At 41.4% G+C, this 17804-nt stretch overlaps 1 long non-coding RNA gene across 1 annotated transcript; it reads right to left on the bottom strand.

Moving 5' to 3' along the window:
• Positions 1 to 867: 867 nt before the first annotated feature.
• LOC129821203 (uncharacterized) lies at positions 868 to 17518 on the bottom strand. Its single transcript, XR_008754284.1, has 3 exons — positions 17432 to 17518; positions 4028 to 4063; positions 868 to 912 (listed from the first exon to the last, which is right to left on the bottom strand). It is a non-coding gene; the product is annotated as an uncharacterized LOC129821203 (long non-coding RNA).
• Positions 17519 to 17804: the final 286 nt, after the last annotated feature.

Here is a 17804-nt window from a genome sequence, read left to right as displayed (position 1 = left end):
CGCGATTCTGCACAGGCAGGACTTCAACATTGAAGTGTCATTGATCTTTGAATGGGCAAAGTCATTGGACTGTATGTGGATCAGAAAGACGACCGTTCCTTGATGGTTGGTAAACGCCAACCCAAAACCAAAAGGGATGTGCATCTCCAAATACTTATCAAGCTTAAATCTGCCAACAGAGTGCAGTACAGAACAAGAGCTTGTTCAATAATGTGGTGTTCAGAGACAAGTACAGGCCTAAACAACTGTTTCTCTGTTATTTTCAAAGGACAATATTTCAATCAAAGTTCATTGTGATGGTTAGCCAACAGTGAATGGTAGCGGTAATGTGGTAGGAGAGACACATTGTCCTACAGTGACCTGTTAAGTTTGAAAAAACTGTCTTGGGCCAAAAATCACAACTTGTGAAGATGTTTTGCAACTTAATTGTCTATTTTGTAGAATGCCAGTCTCTTGATAATAAAAAGTCAGTTTCACGCTAGATTCTAGTTTGAACACATTACTGGTAGAAGAAGGACAATGTGTCTTCTTAAATGCATATTTTGTGGTCTGTTACAGCTGTTGGCAGACAAGGACAGTATTTTGTGCCATAAAAATAGCAGTGGCATTACATGTAAAATTTGTCCCGTTGGTTGGCTGACTCCAGAAATTAGCTTTAAATAGCTCTGTTCCGAAACATTTAGCAGACTGCTGCTTTGAAAGAAAGGGAAAGTGATGTCTTTGTGTTGCATCGTTAAACTAAGGAGGATGTCTGCCTCCAGCATCAAATCCATCAGCCATATCGACTTGGATGAGGTTTGCAGAGGGAAGCAAAGCTGATGGAAACCCTTTGAATGTTCTGGGCATGAGAAGAACTCTATTATAACTCACCTCCTAGTATGGCATCAAAGTTTCCATCATCCACGTCGCAAACTAACGAGGCAAAAAGAAAAGAATTTCAGATGTGCTCATATACACTACTGTTCAGAAGTTTGGGGTCACTTAGAAATGTCCTTGTTTAAAAAGAAACACAAATATTTTGTCGATTAAAATAACATCAAATTGACAAGAAATACAGAGTAGACGTTGTAATGTTGTAAATGACTATTGTAGTTGGAAACGGCAGATTTTTTTGTAATATCTACATAGGTGTACATAGGCGTACAGAGGCCCATTATCAGCAACCATCACCTCTGTGTTCCAATGGCACGTTGTGTTAGCTAATCCAAGTTTATAATTTTAAAAGGCTAATCGATCATTAGAAAACCCTTTTGCAATTATGTTAGCACAGATGAAAACTGTTGTCCTGCTTAAAGAAGCAATACACCTGGCCTTCTTTAGACTAGTTGAATATCTGGAGCATCAGCATTTGTGAGTCCGATTACAGGCTCAAAATGGCCAGAAACAGAGACCTTTCTTCTGAAACTCATCAGTCTATTCATGTTCTGAGAAATGAAGGCTATTCCATGTGAGAAATTGCCAAGAAACTGAAGATCTCATACAATGCTGTGTACTACTTCCTTCACAGAACAGAGCAAACTGGCTCTAACCAGAGTAGAAAGAGGAGTGGGAGGCCCCGGTGCACAACTGAGCAAGAGGACAAGTACATTAGAGTGTCTAGTTTGAGAAACAGACGACTCACAAGTCCTCAACTGGCAGCTTCATTAAATAGTACCCGCAAAACACCAGTCTCAACGTCAACAGTGAAGAGGCGACTACGGGAGGAGAGTTCCTCTGTCCAGTGTCTGTGTTCTTTTGCCAATCTTAATCTTTTCTTTTTATTGGCCAGTCTGAGATATGGCTTTTTCTTTTCAACTCTGCCTAGAAGGCCTCCATCCCAGAGTCGTCTCTGGGATGGTTTCCCCAGGCTTACTTTGTTATTTTAACAAATGTAAATGTTTCATAAAGGTTTGTTTTAATAGACAGCTGTCTCCCTGGTGTGTGTGTGTGCAGAGAGGTACTTTGTATCCGTCACCGGGGGGACAAAACTCTCATTAAAGAAAGTGATTAAAGGTAATCATGAATTATTGCACAGGCAACATCTGCCCATCTTGACTTGACTTTCTCTGAAGGACAGAGTCACAGAGTCAGTCAGTCAAAGCCGAAACCGTGTCATTTATAAAAACACAACGTTAAATCCAAAATTGAGATCGATCCCTGCAAGCATGAGAAAGCGCTATAGCTGAAGAAGGAAGAAAGAAAGGAAGAACAAAATGGTGATTAGTTAATGGAGACCCCAAAGTGCGCAATTAAAAGGCAGCCTCATTAATGCCTAATCACCCGAAACACATCTTGGTGTTCGCCCACTCATTAGATCCTCATCTCGATGCATTGTTTATGATGTGGACACATTCTCAGCAATTAAAAAGCCCTAACAGAGCATTCTCATTTGGGACGGAGGGAGGGAAATTCAACAACAGATCCTCAGTGTGTAGTTGTGGGAACAGAGTAGTGAAGTGAAGCAGCTGGGATGGGACAGTGTCCAGGATGCGTGGCTCATTCAGTTACTGTGTACTAAATCAAGATTTGATTTTTTTTTTTCTTCAATTGTGTAAAAAACATCAACTTTAGGCCTATGGACTTTGACAAATGCTTGCCTGTTCTGGGGGCCTCAATATACATATGAATTACATAAGTCATTCAATCTTGATCCAAATATGATTGGCTATTTTAGATGCAGACTCACAGACCCTCAGTTAGACCTGACCAAAGCAACACATACTCCGTTATGAGACTGTGGGTGTTTCTCAAAATGCATACTACCATGCTCCGAGCATGCAAATTGGAGCACGGAAGGATCGGAGTATGTGTCCAAATCAAAGTATGTGAAACGGAGCACGGAGAGCACTTCTCGAATGCGTACTCTGTTTGTACATATTTTGAAGCATGCATCGATGTAATCTTCAAAGGAAAGTATGCAAAGAAATAATGACGCAACCATGTAAAAAATGACGCAACATTTATTGAAGTTAAATTACTTGAGCTGAAGCGAGAGAAAATACACTCCGACTTCGGAATGAAATGTTACCTATTCACATTTCATATATTGCCTGACTACAATATGTTATCTTGATATCTAAGTAAATACATGCTGTGTTAATTTTGGCATGTTTACCTGCCTACGTACTGTAGATCGCAAGCCCATACTAAGTCATTAGGGCTGATTGGCTAGCTACTATTGCTAGTTAGCCAGAAAGTCACAAAGAATTGTTAGCTAGCTACCCACAAAGAATTTACATCTACTTTGCATCGCATTAATTTTAGGTCATTTTACCTGTAAAACTATATGGTTAGCGACATTATTACGATTCACATATAGCTAATTGATAGTTATGAAGTAAAATGTTTGCTTTGTGTATATCTTGTTTCGTCTCTTGCCATTGTCCTGGCTGGAAGAAGGTTCAGTGAATGGGTAACTCAATAGGGCCTACTGACTAGCAAGCTAGCCATGAAGAATTGGTAGCTAGCTACACACGGCCAATGTACATCTACCTTGCATAACATTAGTTTTAGGTTATTGTTGCCTGTTTAACTAGCTGGGTGGCTAGATTACTACAATTCACATATATCTAGCTGACAATTATGAAGTAAAATGTTTACTTTGTGTATATCTTGTTTTGCCTCTATTGTTACCATTGTCCTGGTTGGAAGAATGTTCAGTGAATGGGGAGATGCAGCGTCAGGTAATACAGTAGGGGGAGTGCGAGGACTTCTCAAATGTAATGTTTTATGTGTTCTCCACACTCTTGTCCTCAAGAGAACATACTCAAGAGAACATCCTGGGAGAATGCACTCGGAGCATGAGAGTGTGGAGCACGGTAGTATGCATATTGAGAAACGCCCTGTGTCTGCTGCCGAGCTGCATGTATTTTGTCTTATCTAAATATAACCATTCTTTAGTGTGGTGTATTATCGCTGTTTATCAGATAGAAGGCAGGATACCTCTATGCAATCTCATTCCCTTGTAAAAATCTAGATTGGATTTCGGAATGAATAACCTTATTCAGATTGCAGAAACTTAAGATACTTTATCGAAAAATAAACTCACCAACAGGGGTCATCATGTCTGGTGTTTCACTCAGACCTGTGAATACACAAAGAAAGCAAGCAGTGCTTGGTTGTAGAATACAGTGGAAGATTCAGAAGACAATATCACTTTCACTCCAGAAATGTATAATCATAATACATTTTTCACCTCACAGTCTTACTATATATGAATAGTCGCTGAAACAATATTTTTACATAATTACACAACAGCTATAACTGTTATACTTCTTATAAAGTGTAGGTAGACAATGTTACTCAATATTTTGTTACAGAACTGCACTCTTTCAAGTGCATGCATAAATTCAAATACTTGCAAGGAAACCCTGCTGGAAAAAATAGCAACTTTGCTTAAGGCAAGATTCAACATCACATGAGGCAGCAAGCAGGTCAATAGTTTAAGCTGCTACTAAGATGCATGGTGAAATTCAGAGGGAGGCAGCCTATCCTATCCTTTTTTTAAAGCAAAAATATATCCATCCATAATTCAGGGTAGGGGAATGGGTTAAGTTTAATTTCTTTATATGGTCTACACTTAATCAGGCCAGCCAAGATCTGAGAGCTGTGGAGAGAGCTCAAATCCCTGATAAATTTGCCAGCAAACACGGGGGGCCTGTCTCGCCCGGAGGTGCCTCCTCGTTAGCCTCGTTAGCAAGATCCGCTCGCTGTCGCAACATGGAGAGTGGGACATCTGCACTGCCCCCGATGGGGACCACTAAGCCACATCCAAGTGCAGATTTCTCTTCCCGTCACCAGAAGCCAAAGAGGCCGACAGGCAGGCAAAGGCGTGAGGAGGGTGGTGAGTATTGGATGCCACAGAGCATTAGCCAACGTGCATCACCTCCTTCTTTCACTTCGTTCGCCGACACATCCGCAGAAGAGTTTGCCCCGGGAACGAGACACTGCTTTCATCGCATTCCCAGAAGTGGCGTTAATCTTGCCCAAAGCCGGCTGTGAAGCAGGCCTGGTAAGTGTCTCCCTGTAGGAAGGAAGGGGGAACTGGAAGCCAAATTAATTCCACCCTGCAGATCTGTGGCTGACACTGTGCTGATATGATATTCTCAGGAAATAAATATATGCTAAAGCCTGGCCGCATCTAGCTCTAGTGGCTCTTGGTCCCTAAATGGCTGTCCAATGTAGTGGCCATCGTAAGGAAAAGTAAATAATAGCCATTTAAATGTTAGAAAATCTGGCATCTTGCTTCTCACACTATCAGACTGCATGGGACAATCTTAATGAAAATGTTATCACGTAGTGCAGAGTTGGCGCTCTAAAGTAGTTTTCAGTATAGAGGTATTGCAGTTGGACAGTCAATTTCCTGGTTCCCTCTCTGGGCCAGCTGGCATAGGGGATGTCATTAATGGAGTTGTGATAAGTCTTGAGAGGTGAATGCAAATGCTAGCAACCATGACAATAACACTCTTGGTTTTTTGGCAGCGGTCATTTGAGGCCATCCATGCTGTCGCAACACAATTATGTCTCAAATCAAATCAACAGTTGTGGTGTTGTTACTAACTTGTACTTATTGGTGAGTTGCTGTTCAATTTGTAATCCCAAAAATATTTGGGATCATTTAGCTTGTTGGACCAATGCTTCTCCAATTATGAAGTGGCAGAAGGGGATTGAGAATAATCTCCATCTCAGTCTGAGAAGCAGAGCCTATCAAACAACATGGGAGATTGGGAGACTATCATAAAAATTCAGTGTCAAATATGTAGATGCTAGATATGAATTTTGATAACACTGCAAAAAAACCTGCAAACTCTTCAATACAGCCTTCAAATTTCAAGGATTGAACAGACGGTGTTCACAGTTTCACCTCAGAGGATTTCAAACTTTTTAATATCGATGGGGTGCAAGGGCGGTTTCTCAACTGTATTTCCCACCTGTCGTTGTCTGGTGGATATGGCTGACTCCCGCTGCCTGTGCCTAACTGAGGGTGAAAACATCCACTAAATGACTGGATAAATACCTCTCTCTTCCCCCATCTCTCTCTCTGCTCTTCCTCTTTCGGTAATGTTCCACAGAGAAGGATGCTCGTCTTGTATTATTTAACATGCTGAGGGCTGCTCATGCAGCTGTCTGAAAAATCGAAATACTTAGTGTCTTTTAAAATGAAATGCACCTCTTTGGAGTTCTGGCAGGCGGAGTGCTTGTGTCTTGGTTAAACATGATAATATTGCAATTCCCTTTATTTATTTTCCCCTTATTATACTGTGTACTGCATTTTCTAAATACATATACTGCATGTCGAGAAAATGATACACAAGCCTATAGCATGTTCAATGTACAGCATTTGTGTTTGTGGATGAGCTAAGCACCAACCATTAGCAACACTATTCTTAGGTATATGTTATGTAAGCAACCAGGAGAAATCATAACCAATCACATCAAAAACCTACTCCTGGTCTTGAGACTGCAAGGTCTCCATAAATGAACAATGAACTTTCTCCCAACGTCAGGGTCTTAGAATGCATTAAGATAACGCTCCTGAGTAAAATGTCAAATATTTCAATTTGCAGACCAAGCGAACTTTATCCTTGCAGAAGAGTTTTAATATGCCGAGTTTGTCTCTTGTATCTTTCATTCACCTCAAACTCCCTGCCTGGGCTCATATTTGACTTTATTACTTTTTAAAAACGTTGGTCTAATATTCATATACATGTGTTTCTGAACCCTGCCTCTCCCACACACTGCAGGTATAAAAAAAGAACTTTGGCTTTCTCAATCATTTTCCTCGTCACATCACTTAGAGGAGAAAACATATTTCTTATTTATCCCCTGCAGTAAGAGCACTGTCAGAGTAACACTGGTATGGGGCTGTACAACAAAAATAATATCTAAATGGACTAATCAATGAAAGGGCAATAAATGGTTGACTGAAGAATTGCTTTGATTTCGTCACTTGAGTCAGTAGCTCATAGCCATTCTGAGGAACTGAAAGCCCGAGCTTACTGCTTCCATTAAGTCCAAGAGCGCAACTCCCCGATAGACTATACAAAAGGCAGAATGTATGGGTATGTATGGGTATGCACGGGTATGTATGGGTATGTACAATGGACTGCAATCCAGTCTTACCACATTTTCTTGGCTACATGCACATTGCTGTTTGAGAAAACAATCGTGCTTCGCTAATCAAAATGGCTACTTTGTTTGAGCTGGCCAAAGCTACCTTTTCTCTTCCATGTTCCAGACTAATATTTCCCTCACATACTGTACTATACTCATGCACTGACCTCCAAGTCACGTTGTGATAAGGATACGGAGGAAAGGATTGGGTAGCGGTGGGAGGCTGGAGAGGGGGGCATCTTATCAGCTCTGAAACCATGCAGACATGCCATTTTAAAATATTAATCTGAGAGGTTTGACCAGCCTCTATGAGTTCATTAGGTAAAAACAGATATCTAATGGGAACCACTTCATATTTTCTCCATACTGTATTTGTTACTGTGATTGCTAGCTACTCAGCTCTGGGATAAACACTTACATTAGACGGTATCTTTACTGAAGAACTGTACGTTCAGTATTAGCAGAAAGCCTATGCCCTTGTGTGTTTAGAGATCTCCTGCAAAACACTGTTCAAGTTGCATGGCAGCCGTTTAGGCTAGATAGGCACCAGACTACTCAGCGTTGTTCTATCTAGTGCATTCTGCAGCAGTGATGCAGGTTGATCATCATCTCTAGAGATGGTAATGAAAGTAAATGACCGCCTGAGAGACGAAGCAGCAGAACGACACATATTTGAATAACTTGCGAACGGCCCGCCAGGCATAACTAATCAACACATTCTAATGACTTTCTTTCTTCTGTTGCTTTAGACTGGGTTGATTGGGAGGGCAATAGTGCAATCTCTTCAACAGCAGTGATGTCAGATGCTTTGATGAAATGCAAGCAATGCCAGTGCAATCTGGCAATAGGGAAACATCAGTAATGAACTTGCAATGAAGTCTTTACAAACAGACACACAGCAAAGTCATCATCAGAATAGTTCTGTGTACCGCATACGGACAGAGAGAGAGAGTGCGGTAGTAAAACAAAAATGGCTTCAAAGTTTCATTTAATGAAATCTGGCTGGGTATCTCAATCAATACAGACTGTACAAAACAAAACTCAATCCATCTCGTAGATACAGAATACAATTTTCAAAACAAAACAGTCAGCTGTTATCTTCTCCAAAGGGTCCACTGAATAAACACAATTATCAGTACACTTCATCTAGGCCTATTGATAAACAGTAGGTAATACACAGTCTGTGTTTAAGGTAAAATATGATTAAGTCTGAGGTCTTGTAATTGTTGCCAAGGATACTACGTAAAGTTAATTTGTGGAGTGAAATGCTGTATACAGAAGAAGACCAGGCCTGTAAGTAGCCTTGAGTGGGTCGCCCCCGTAAAAGCCCAATATATGAGTTGGAGTTTTAAGCTTGTCAGACACCATTTTGTGTTAAACTTGGACAGGCTTTACAAACCTGTATTTTCATTGTTGAACACTTTTTATTATCAGGCATCCCATCAAAAGCATATTTCTTCTGGCTGTAGGCATGATTGTACGAGAGATCTTATCAGAAAATTGGTCCTTGAGGGAGCGCTTCTTGGAACCTGAGGTTGTTTATCAAATGTTATGTGTTGTGTTGTAACAAGTTAAATATGTGGAGCGTTGGTTCTCGCAGACCTACCCATGTGCCATGATCATCCCTCTCCCCTTTCCTTCCACGGCTAGTTCGCTGCTCGTTGCTACCCTGACAACCCGTATCCATTTTCTGACAGAGGCTCTAACCGGGACCAGAATTCTCAATGACAACATTTCAATCACAGCTCTGGAAGGAAGCAAGTGAGTGAGGAGGCCAACAACTTGCAGAAAGCAGGTGTCTGAAGGGTGTGGCGTGAGGGTAAGCAACCGGGACAAATGGAGAGGAAAAAAAGACAATTAGAGAAAAAACCTGGAATTATATACAAAGACAGGGAGAGGAAGAGTGAAAGGAGAAGATGGAATAGAGAGGTAGGGCTTCTAGACTGAGGTTACAGGGCAGCCACTCCTCAGCACAAACTCTTGTTTGTGATCCAGTGGGCCGTACTGTAATAAAACATGTTTGGCCCCTCCAAACCCTTCCACCCACGCCCCAGAACCATTATACTGAACCATTACACTGTGTCTCAAGTATTTGGCATTAGTTTCCATTTCCCCTTATCTTTCCTTGCCTCTCCCCAGATTCTTACTCTGCTTTTCTCTGTCTGTATCTGGCTGTGTTCAGGCTTTTCTCTCGCTATCGCTCTCACACTCAGGCTCTCAGACTCCCTAGTCTCTGTCTGCAAGTTCTGTTGCAAAATCAAAGTTCTACTAGGATGATCGATGACAATGTTATCATCGGACTGCCATAGAATACTCTAAAAGTAATTAACCTGTTGAGGAAGCCTCTAGATTGGCATCTTATAATTTACCATGCCACCATGAGGACGGCTCTCAATAGAACATTGGATCCAATATCGCAGCTCTGATTAAGAAGACAAAACAAATTATCTTTCTCCCCCACTTGCAGTGTCACTTATTTGTCAGCCCCAGAGCTGTCAGAACGATGGATTAGGGTGCGCCCCAGATCCCCTCTCAGAGACTTGTTACCAGGAGCCTTACAACCTATCAAATAACCATATATTTTAGGTCAAACCTCCAGGGAAGCACAATGGTAACTTCTTTGGGTGTTTGGTTTCGAGCACTGGTTGTCAAACCAATTATAATCTGTGGCCTGAGTGACCAGTTAAAGATTTATATCTAACATTGTGGACACATGTTTCCTGAGTCACTGGGTGAAGCAGGGCTGGCCCTCTGCACATCCTGTCTGATGACACTGTCCGATCTCACTTCAAAACAAAAAGTGAAAAATGATAACAAATTCAACTGGAGTCGAATGCTCGGAAAAATAAATGAGGAGCTTTGCAGAAATAGTGTTTACCAAGCACAAGGTCAGTTTAAAATTGCATGAAGGAAATGTTTTCATCTTTCAGAGGCAAAAATGGATTCTGAATTATTGAGAGAGTTGACATGTGGGAGATTGTGAATGACCCATTGGTCACCAGGTCACATATATAGTTATTTAGTGACTGGGAAATAATATTATGATGTTTCAGGGAGATCATATTGGAAAATTAAGCTGGAAGGGAAACACTGTTTGTCTCTTATTCCTGTGAGACCTCCAAGTGCAGAAATGCAAAAATGCAACAGGTCGTGAACTCATGTCAAACACTACATAGTTAATATCCTTAGACCCAGTATCTCTTGCTGTGTGTCCCCCTGTCTTCTCTATGATGTAGTGATTCTGTATAAAAAAATTGAGAAACAAACATTCTTAGCTTGAGTAATTTTTCTAAGTGCTGCAAAAACGCTTGGGTGTCACAGGGTTAAAATGGCTGGTTGACTGGACATAGCCCAAGAGTCTACGACCAAATTGTGAAAAACTGTTTGAGGACATAGGACCTACCTAGTGAAGATTCGGGAAATAAACTGGAAATATTGTGTTGGACACATATAGTAGCAGCATCACTCTCCCTGTTTTTTACCTTTCTCCTTAACTTTACATCAACACGAAATGAGGAATACAGACAGAATAGATTGAGAAAGTCACACACCTTTAGAGAAAGAGGTGGTGCCCTGAATGTGTGGCAATCATCAAAATCAAACAACTAGACACCTCAATAAACATGATTTCATCTGGCAGATCAGACACCTCAATAAACACGATGTCATCTGGCAGATCAGACACCTCAATAAACATGATGTCATCTGGCAGATCAGACACCTCAATAAACACGATGTCATCTGGCAGATCAGACACCTCAATAAACATGATGTCATCTGGCAGATCAGACACCTCAATAAACATGATGTCATCTGGCAGATCAGACACCTCAATAAACATGATGTCATCTGGCAGATCAGACACCTCAATTAACATGATGTCATCTGGCAGATCAGACACCTCAATAAACATGATGTCATCTGGCAGATCAGATCACTATTCCAGCATGTTGCGAAAGCCTTACTTGACCTGACTGACCAAAGTTAACCAGTCGCCCAGCTATGCTAACAGTTGTCATCTTAACTTTAGGCTACTAATACTTAAAACTTAACATATGCACCCTGGCTGAAACAGTTATTAGCCCTAATCAGACACTGTCAGCTGGAGACTGCCTCAGGGATTGTTATTTGAGAAATGAAATCACTTTCCCTCAGATCCTTTCAATTATCTCAGTGCTCCCCTGTACCGATTCAATAGCAGGACCACACTTTATCATTACAAAATCACACAGAGGGAAAATAATTGGAGGCTAAAGGTTACTGGCAGCAGGAAGAAAGATCTTTCCCCCTGTGAATTATGGCAATGCAATTGTATTTGCGTCGGAGTGGCTTATGAACAATAATGAGCATACGTTTTATTTTTGGAGAACAACCAATGGTTGCATTGTACTTCAGAATAAAATATTAGGCAAATATAAACAACAAGGAAAAGTTAGGGTTCATGAACTTGTTTGAGACCATGGAGGCCCATAATGGTATGTAAACCTGCCTTTCATGAATTAGTCTATCCTTCTGAATTGTTGTTTGGGAACTGTTTTTAATGAAAGCTGAACAATGGTATCTGTGTTACATTGACTTCAACAGGGGGATATCCTCAAGAGAGTCCACTTCAAACCCCACTTCATAATGCAAACACATTCACACGACAGGCTGAAGGAGATGACAAACACCCATTCCTGTGCCTTCTCCTCATTCTTCTTGGAAAGACACTGGTAGGCAGCAAACTAATCCCTCTCTCTTACTGGCTGGCAGCCTTGGCAGCCCGGACTTATAGACTAGACGTAACATAGAAAACAAAATACAAATTTGAGCATCACGGATTTTTGTTTACTATGTTAAGTCTTCCACTGAGTCCAGGTTGGCCTTGGGGGTCACATCTGGCTGGGAATATAGCTTTGAGACCCTATCTCTTCCAACCATATGGCACTGGCAACTGTAGAACACTACTTCCATTTCCGTTCATCTTCCTATCTTTCCTTGTAGTGTAAAAGGTACAGCAGTTGTCCCATTGCTGACTGGGTAAAGGGGGAATGGGAAGAGTCTGGGCCAGGTTGTTAATGGCTATGAAATCTTATGGCAGGATCAGATGACTTGCTTCAGGCATGATTGAGGATTATTGGGGACAGATGGTGCCTTGTCCTGTGCTCCCCGTCGCCTTACCGCCTATGGGGATATACAAAGAGGTCTGTTCTCTGCCGGCCTAACTACTGTAGACACACACATAGAGACCAGTGAATCAGGGAGAAACAGATAAACAGAACAGTCCAGACCGTGGCAGATAGGTTCAGCGCCTGGCGAAGGCTTTTGCTCTTTTGTAGAAAAGCAGTGAACGTTTGTTGCCATGGTTTTGGCCTAATTAACTGCGTCTCAACTCTGCACCCTGCACCCGAATACTTGGAATTTGATTCATTGCAAATGCTATACATTTTTTACAAAATCGGAACCAACTTTTAAATATTACCCATAACATTTCTGTGGTTACTGACGACAGAGGATATTAGAGCCTGAAACTTTTGGTGAGATACCGTACCATTTTCTCCTGCTTTTCTCTCAGTTTAGATATGTGTGTAACACTACCGCACTGAGATTTACACTGTATGGGAGTGCTATAAACATCTGAGAGTGCTCACCCTTTACCCTGGGTGGAATCAATTAAGCACCTCTGCTGTCTCCAGAAACTGAAAGACAGACGCTCCAAGGGAATTGGAAAACGTACTGGACAGCTGTCCTCCAGGACCAGCATCTAGCCTCCCTGCCAGGCACCTGATTGGCTCTCCCTGGTGTGAAGCCATAGCACCAGCATGAGGGAGAGAGGGAGAGTGTGAGGTAGTTGGTGCTGCTGCTGTGGCAGCACATCTGTCCTGTTATCTCTGGAGCATGGAGCTGAGGGATGAAGTGGATAGGGGAGGAGACTCTGGGCGGAGTGAGATAAACACACTACAGAGACGCCAGTCTGGGATTGTTGTTGGGTCTCTCCCCTCTTTCCACACTGGTTAAGAAACACATCCTCCTCCTCTTCTCCCTCATCTCCTGTAAAAACACAGTTCTAAATACAACACATCCTCCTCCTCTTCTCCCTCATCTCCTGTAAAAACACAGTTCTAAATACAACACATCCTCCTCCTCTTCTCCCTCATCTCCTGTAAAAACACAGTTCTAAATACAACACATCCTGCTCCAAGAAAACAGAAAGGGTTATTTCCTGTTCCCATCTCGTCTTTAATTCTACTCCAGTTCTCCCTTTAATTTCTTATCGATTTCTCCAACTACTCCATCCATCCCAGGCTCAATCTATCTCTGTAGCACTTTCTCTCAGCCTGCCATGTAATGTTCCCTTCTGTCACTCTCTGCTTCTCTGTATTTGTCTGTGTCCTCCTCTGTCAAGCATGCTCTCTTTCTCTCTCCAGCTTTTTTCTTTCTCTACCTCTCTCTATCAATCTTTCTACCTGTCTGAAAGTAGAGTAAAAACCTTGACAGTGAGAGCAGAGGAAGGGGAAATCTCCTTCTCTGCCTCCTCACAAGCACAGCCTCTCCCGAATGCACAACTCCAGCAGCCCAGACAAGTCAAGGTCAGCTCTACTGTCATCTCCTCTCAGCTCCTCTGACACATATGCTTTCATACTAAAAATGGAGAATCTCCATTATCCTGTGTCCTTTCCTGACTCGGTGTCTGAGATGCTACATGCTTGTCTCTGTGAACTAAGATAGGGGCACTGGGGGTTAGTGTGTGTGGGAAAATAATAGCTCTATTTCCATGTCTGATTATTCATAGGTTGCAGTTATATGCTGCAGGAAGTTAACATGGTAGCTAGCACAGTGAAAGTTGATAACACATAGAGAAGGGCCTCTTTTCTATAGCAGGCTAATGAGAACATGTTGAGTGACAGCCACCAGAACAGCTTATACAAACAAACATCAGGTCGCTGCCTCAGTGTTTTTGAACAGCCCTGCCAGCTGGTTGAAAAACAGATCATTATTCTTCAACACCTATTTAATGCACCTATTCAATGTGTCCTGGTCCACAATTGGTGCTTGATGAGCAAATGGATGTTAACAGATCTGTATACATACGGTCAAATTGACATACTCCTTAGTGTGTGGTTAAATTAATCTAGCATTCGTGGCTGTGTGTGACGTCATGTAGTTGTTAACTAAAAGCCTTACGTACATAAACCCTAGAATCACTCACAGTCTGCTAGTTGTTTATTTATCCTCAGCTCACCAACAAAATGTCTCCTACACAACACAAAGCTTACTACAGTCATATTGCAGTTGTATGGTGAAGGATATAGACACCTGAATGAGCCCAGGTGTATACCCATCTTCGGTCCCACCATATGACAATGTGAGGATGATCTCAAAGCACACCTATGACACTGCCACACATGTACTTTATTTCAAATCAAATCACGTTTTATTGGTCGCATACACATATTTAGCAGATGTTAATGCAGGTGTAGCGAAATGCTGGACTTTGTGGCTCCCATGGTGTTATTGTCTTGTGCTACAGGCGGGGAATGATTCAACCTGTAGGCATGGTGGCAGGTAATTGTCAATTAACATTAAAATCACATTTCCCTCCTAGCACTTTAGGGTTATCAGCAGCCAAGCACGATAGCAAATTTTATGCTCGCTTAATCATTAATATCTCATAAAGCAGAGTTATTGGAGCTTATCCTCATCAAAAAGTGACAAGTCAGTCTCTAAAATTGGGTCTTCATCGCCTATTTTGAGATAATTGGAGCTCGAAGTGATCACCTCTTTTTTGCTTCAACCTAATTCCTGTCAGTAGTTACTGTACAATATCGAATTAAATCTACAACCCTCTAATATTCTTTTACGGGTTTCAGGCTTTCAGGTGTGCTCAGTGAAAGGAATGTCATGCTTACAAGGAGAAATAATAAATTCACAGACTTGTGCAGAGGAAAATTTTACCCTCCCTTCCTAAAGCTTATTATGCATGGGTTGGAGAACCAGTCATTTTCTGAAGTAGCCGAATAAAATGATGTTTGCTGCTGCCTCTCCTCTGTTATGAAAATGGAGTTTAAAAATGCATCACCGGAAAATAGGAGAAGGAACAATCAGGCCCTGAAAGACAGCTTTATAATGTCTGCAGGCGCTTGCCTGCTTCTTTCTTTGGCCCATAACTGTCTCTCTCATAGTAGCCTACAGATATATTGAGTGATACGACTTGCTATTATGTCATTAACTTAAATGCTTCAGATAGTACAGATGTATGGAGATAAAATTTGATCTACACACTGACGAGACAGACACTGACTAAACCTGTGGCCCATGTGGTGGTGTTCTCCATACAACCTCACTTTGTGGTCCTGTAATTTATCCTGAAACCCACAGAGATGAATATATATATATATGAATATAATATAATATATATAGTATTAAATGTTCATAACATCTTCAACCCAACCTGAGCAATTTGCTTCTAATATCCAGCCAGATTAACTGTTTGTCACTGCATCACTAATGAGGGAATACTTTTTCTCGTGATAAAATTGCACCTTGTTAAATCCCACAACTCTGTAAAAGTGGTTGGTTGTGAGAGATGACTGTTTTTATCCTGTGGGTGTCTAGCTGTCACTCTGGTAACACATTCCCCACTGTCAGGCCCAGGGCCCGGGGTCTGAGGAGATCTATATTCACAGCTGTCATATCGCCTGCCTGCTCCGTCTCCCCCAAACCCTAGCAGACAACCCTAGCACGCACAATGGATAGCACACACAATGACAGCTGTGAATATAGCATAGATGGAGTCGCCCGGCTTTTAAAAGTGAAGGCATTTCTAACAGACAAGAATCTACTTAACCCCCCCCCCTGCCACCCCCCCATACTTATGTGCCTTAGGTATTTTTTGTATACATGACCATGCACTTCCAGCATTTATTTTTGGCTCATGGCAGCTGCCATCCTAAAACAACACATTTGTGTATGTGACAATGTATATATTTTTTTACCTGTCTGTCAATACAGTACATATTCAATGATGAACTCTTAAAGACTGAGAATGTGTTTTTCTTCACGCCACATGAAATCGTATTGTATATCAAAACTTGCTCAAATATAGGCCTATTTATTTTTTGTTGTTGCTCAAATCAGATTTTAATGATGAACTTTGATTGATCTGATAAAAGTATAAACCCTCAAATATTGCTCGTTACAACATCTGGATATTTCAAAATGTAAAGTTTTCAATAGATTAATATAATTTGCATTTCTTGATTCTAACATTTTATTTAGTAATTTTCTTTCATACAGTAAATTTGTGGATGTGTAAGAGCTATTTAGTGTATATGTAACAGTCGTCACGCTACTTGCTTAGCGAGTACCGCTTCCTCCTGATTCAGCTCACCCTGAGATCTAGGAGATCTGCCTTTATAGTACACCGCCTTCCCGAAGCGTCTTACCAGTCGGCGCCTTCGGAAAGCTAGCAGTTTTTCAGAGCAAGTGGTGACACTTCAGGCTGAGGAGTGAGTTTCACACATCACCATATTCCATATAGCAATGAAAATGTACTGCAAATATAGAGAATTACAGTAAATATAAATGTTCATTAATGTATGGAAACTGTAGGGAAATGCTTTTACTTTTCTGATATCTACTTTATTTAAGAGAAATGTACTTACTATGACTGAGATATGTGGTTATCTCACCTAGCTAACAGTCGTTCTGGATAAGAGTGTCTGCTAAATGACTCAAATGTTAAAACATTTAAATGTCAATGCTTTGAAAGAAATTCTAACAACTGTAACAATCTTCTTCCTGCTCTGTCAATGTTTGGCCACTTTACAAGGCAGCTCTTGACAGGGCACACACAGGTGGAGTCTAATAAATAAAGACATTTAAAAAATGATGAAATTCAAATCAACAATGGAAGATCACAAGGAGTAAAATAAAACAGCTGCTTTTTGTTGTTCATGTTGTTTTGTTTTCTTGATTGGAACACTCCTGGCCCAAACCCAGTAATACAAGCAGCACTCAGCATGCCTCTTAGCATGCCCCTCACTACCAGGTGTTCGATATATGTTGTGATTCTTCCATTTTTTTCTCTCTCAGGGGTAGACAAGGTCAGGTGCTGTGTGCTTTACAACAGTGTGGAGTATAGGGGGTCTCGAGAGTGAATCTGTTTTAGTACTTTCACCCTGACTCCACCCTGCATACTACAAACCATTATCCCTTCCTGTAAAATACTGTGGTGGAGCAGAAGGTGACACTACAATCTGTTTCTGTTCTGCAAGGCACAGCCCAGGCTGCTCAGGCATGCAGAGAGAGTTGTGTGGTGGTTCAACGGTACCAGATTGGACAGTTGAAGAATACTTACTGGTTGGCATGGGTTGTGTCATGGCTTCTGGTTTCGCCTAGTCAGGGTTCGTGTTAAAGGCCACAGCCGTGGAGTTCCACATGCCGGGCAGAGCGGGTGTTAGGCAGGACGTCCAGAGAGAGAAAAAGAAAAAGAAAAAGATAGAGACATAAATGAGAGAAATTAAAGGTGTATCCTGATGTAGGAGTGTGGGGGTGTTACTCGGCTCTCTGGTATCACATCTCTATGGGAAAGTAAGTAAGAGGAGATGGTACGTAAATATCCTAATCCCTCTTAGCCTGTTTAGTATAGGTGCAAAGAAACGTATACTGTACACACACACACAAACACAAATGCTTGCACACATGAACAAAGACAAACCCACACACCTGTT

The sequence above is a fragment of the Salvelinus fontinalis genome, chromosome 23 (assembly GCF_029448725.1).
Source record: "Salvelinus fontinalis isolate EN_2023a chromosome 23, ASM2944872v1, whole genome shotgun sequence".
NCBI classification, from domain to species: Eukaryota; Metazoa; Chordata; class Actinopteri; order Salmoniformes; family Salmonidae; genus Salvelinus; species Salvelinus fontinalis.
This window is presented reverse-complemented; position numbering and strand designations above follow the sequence as displayed.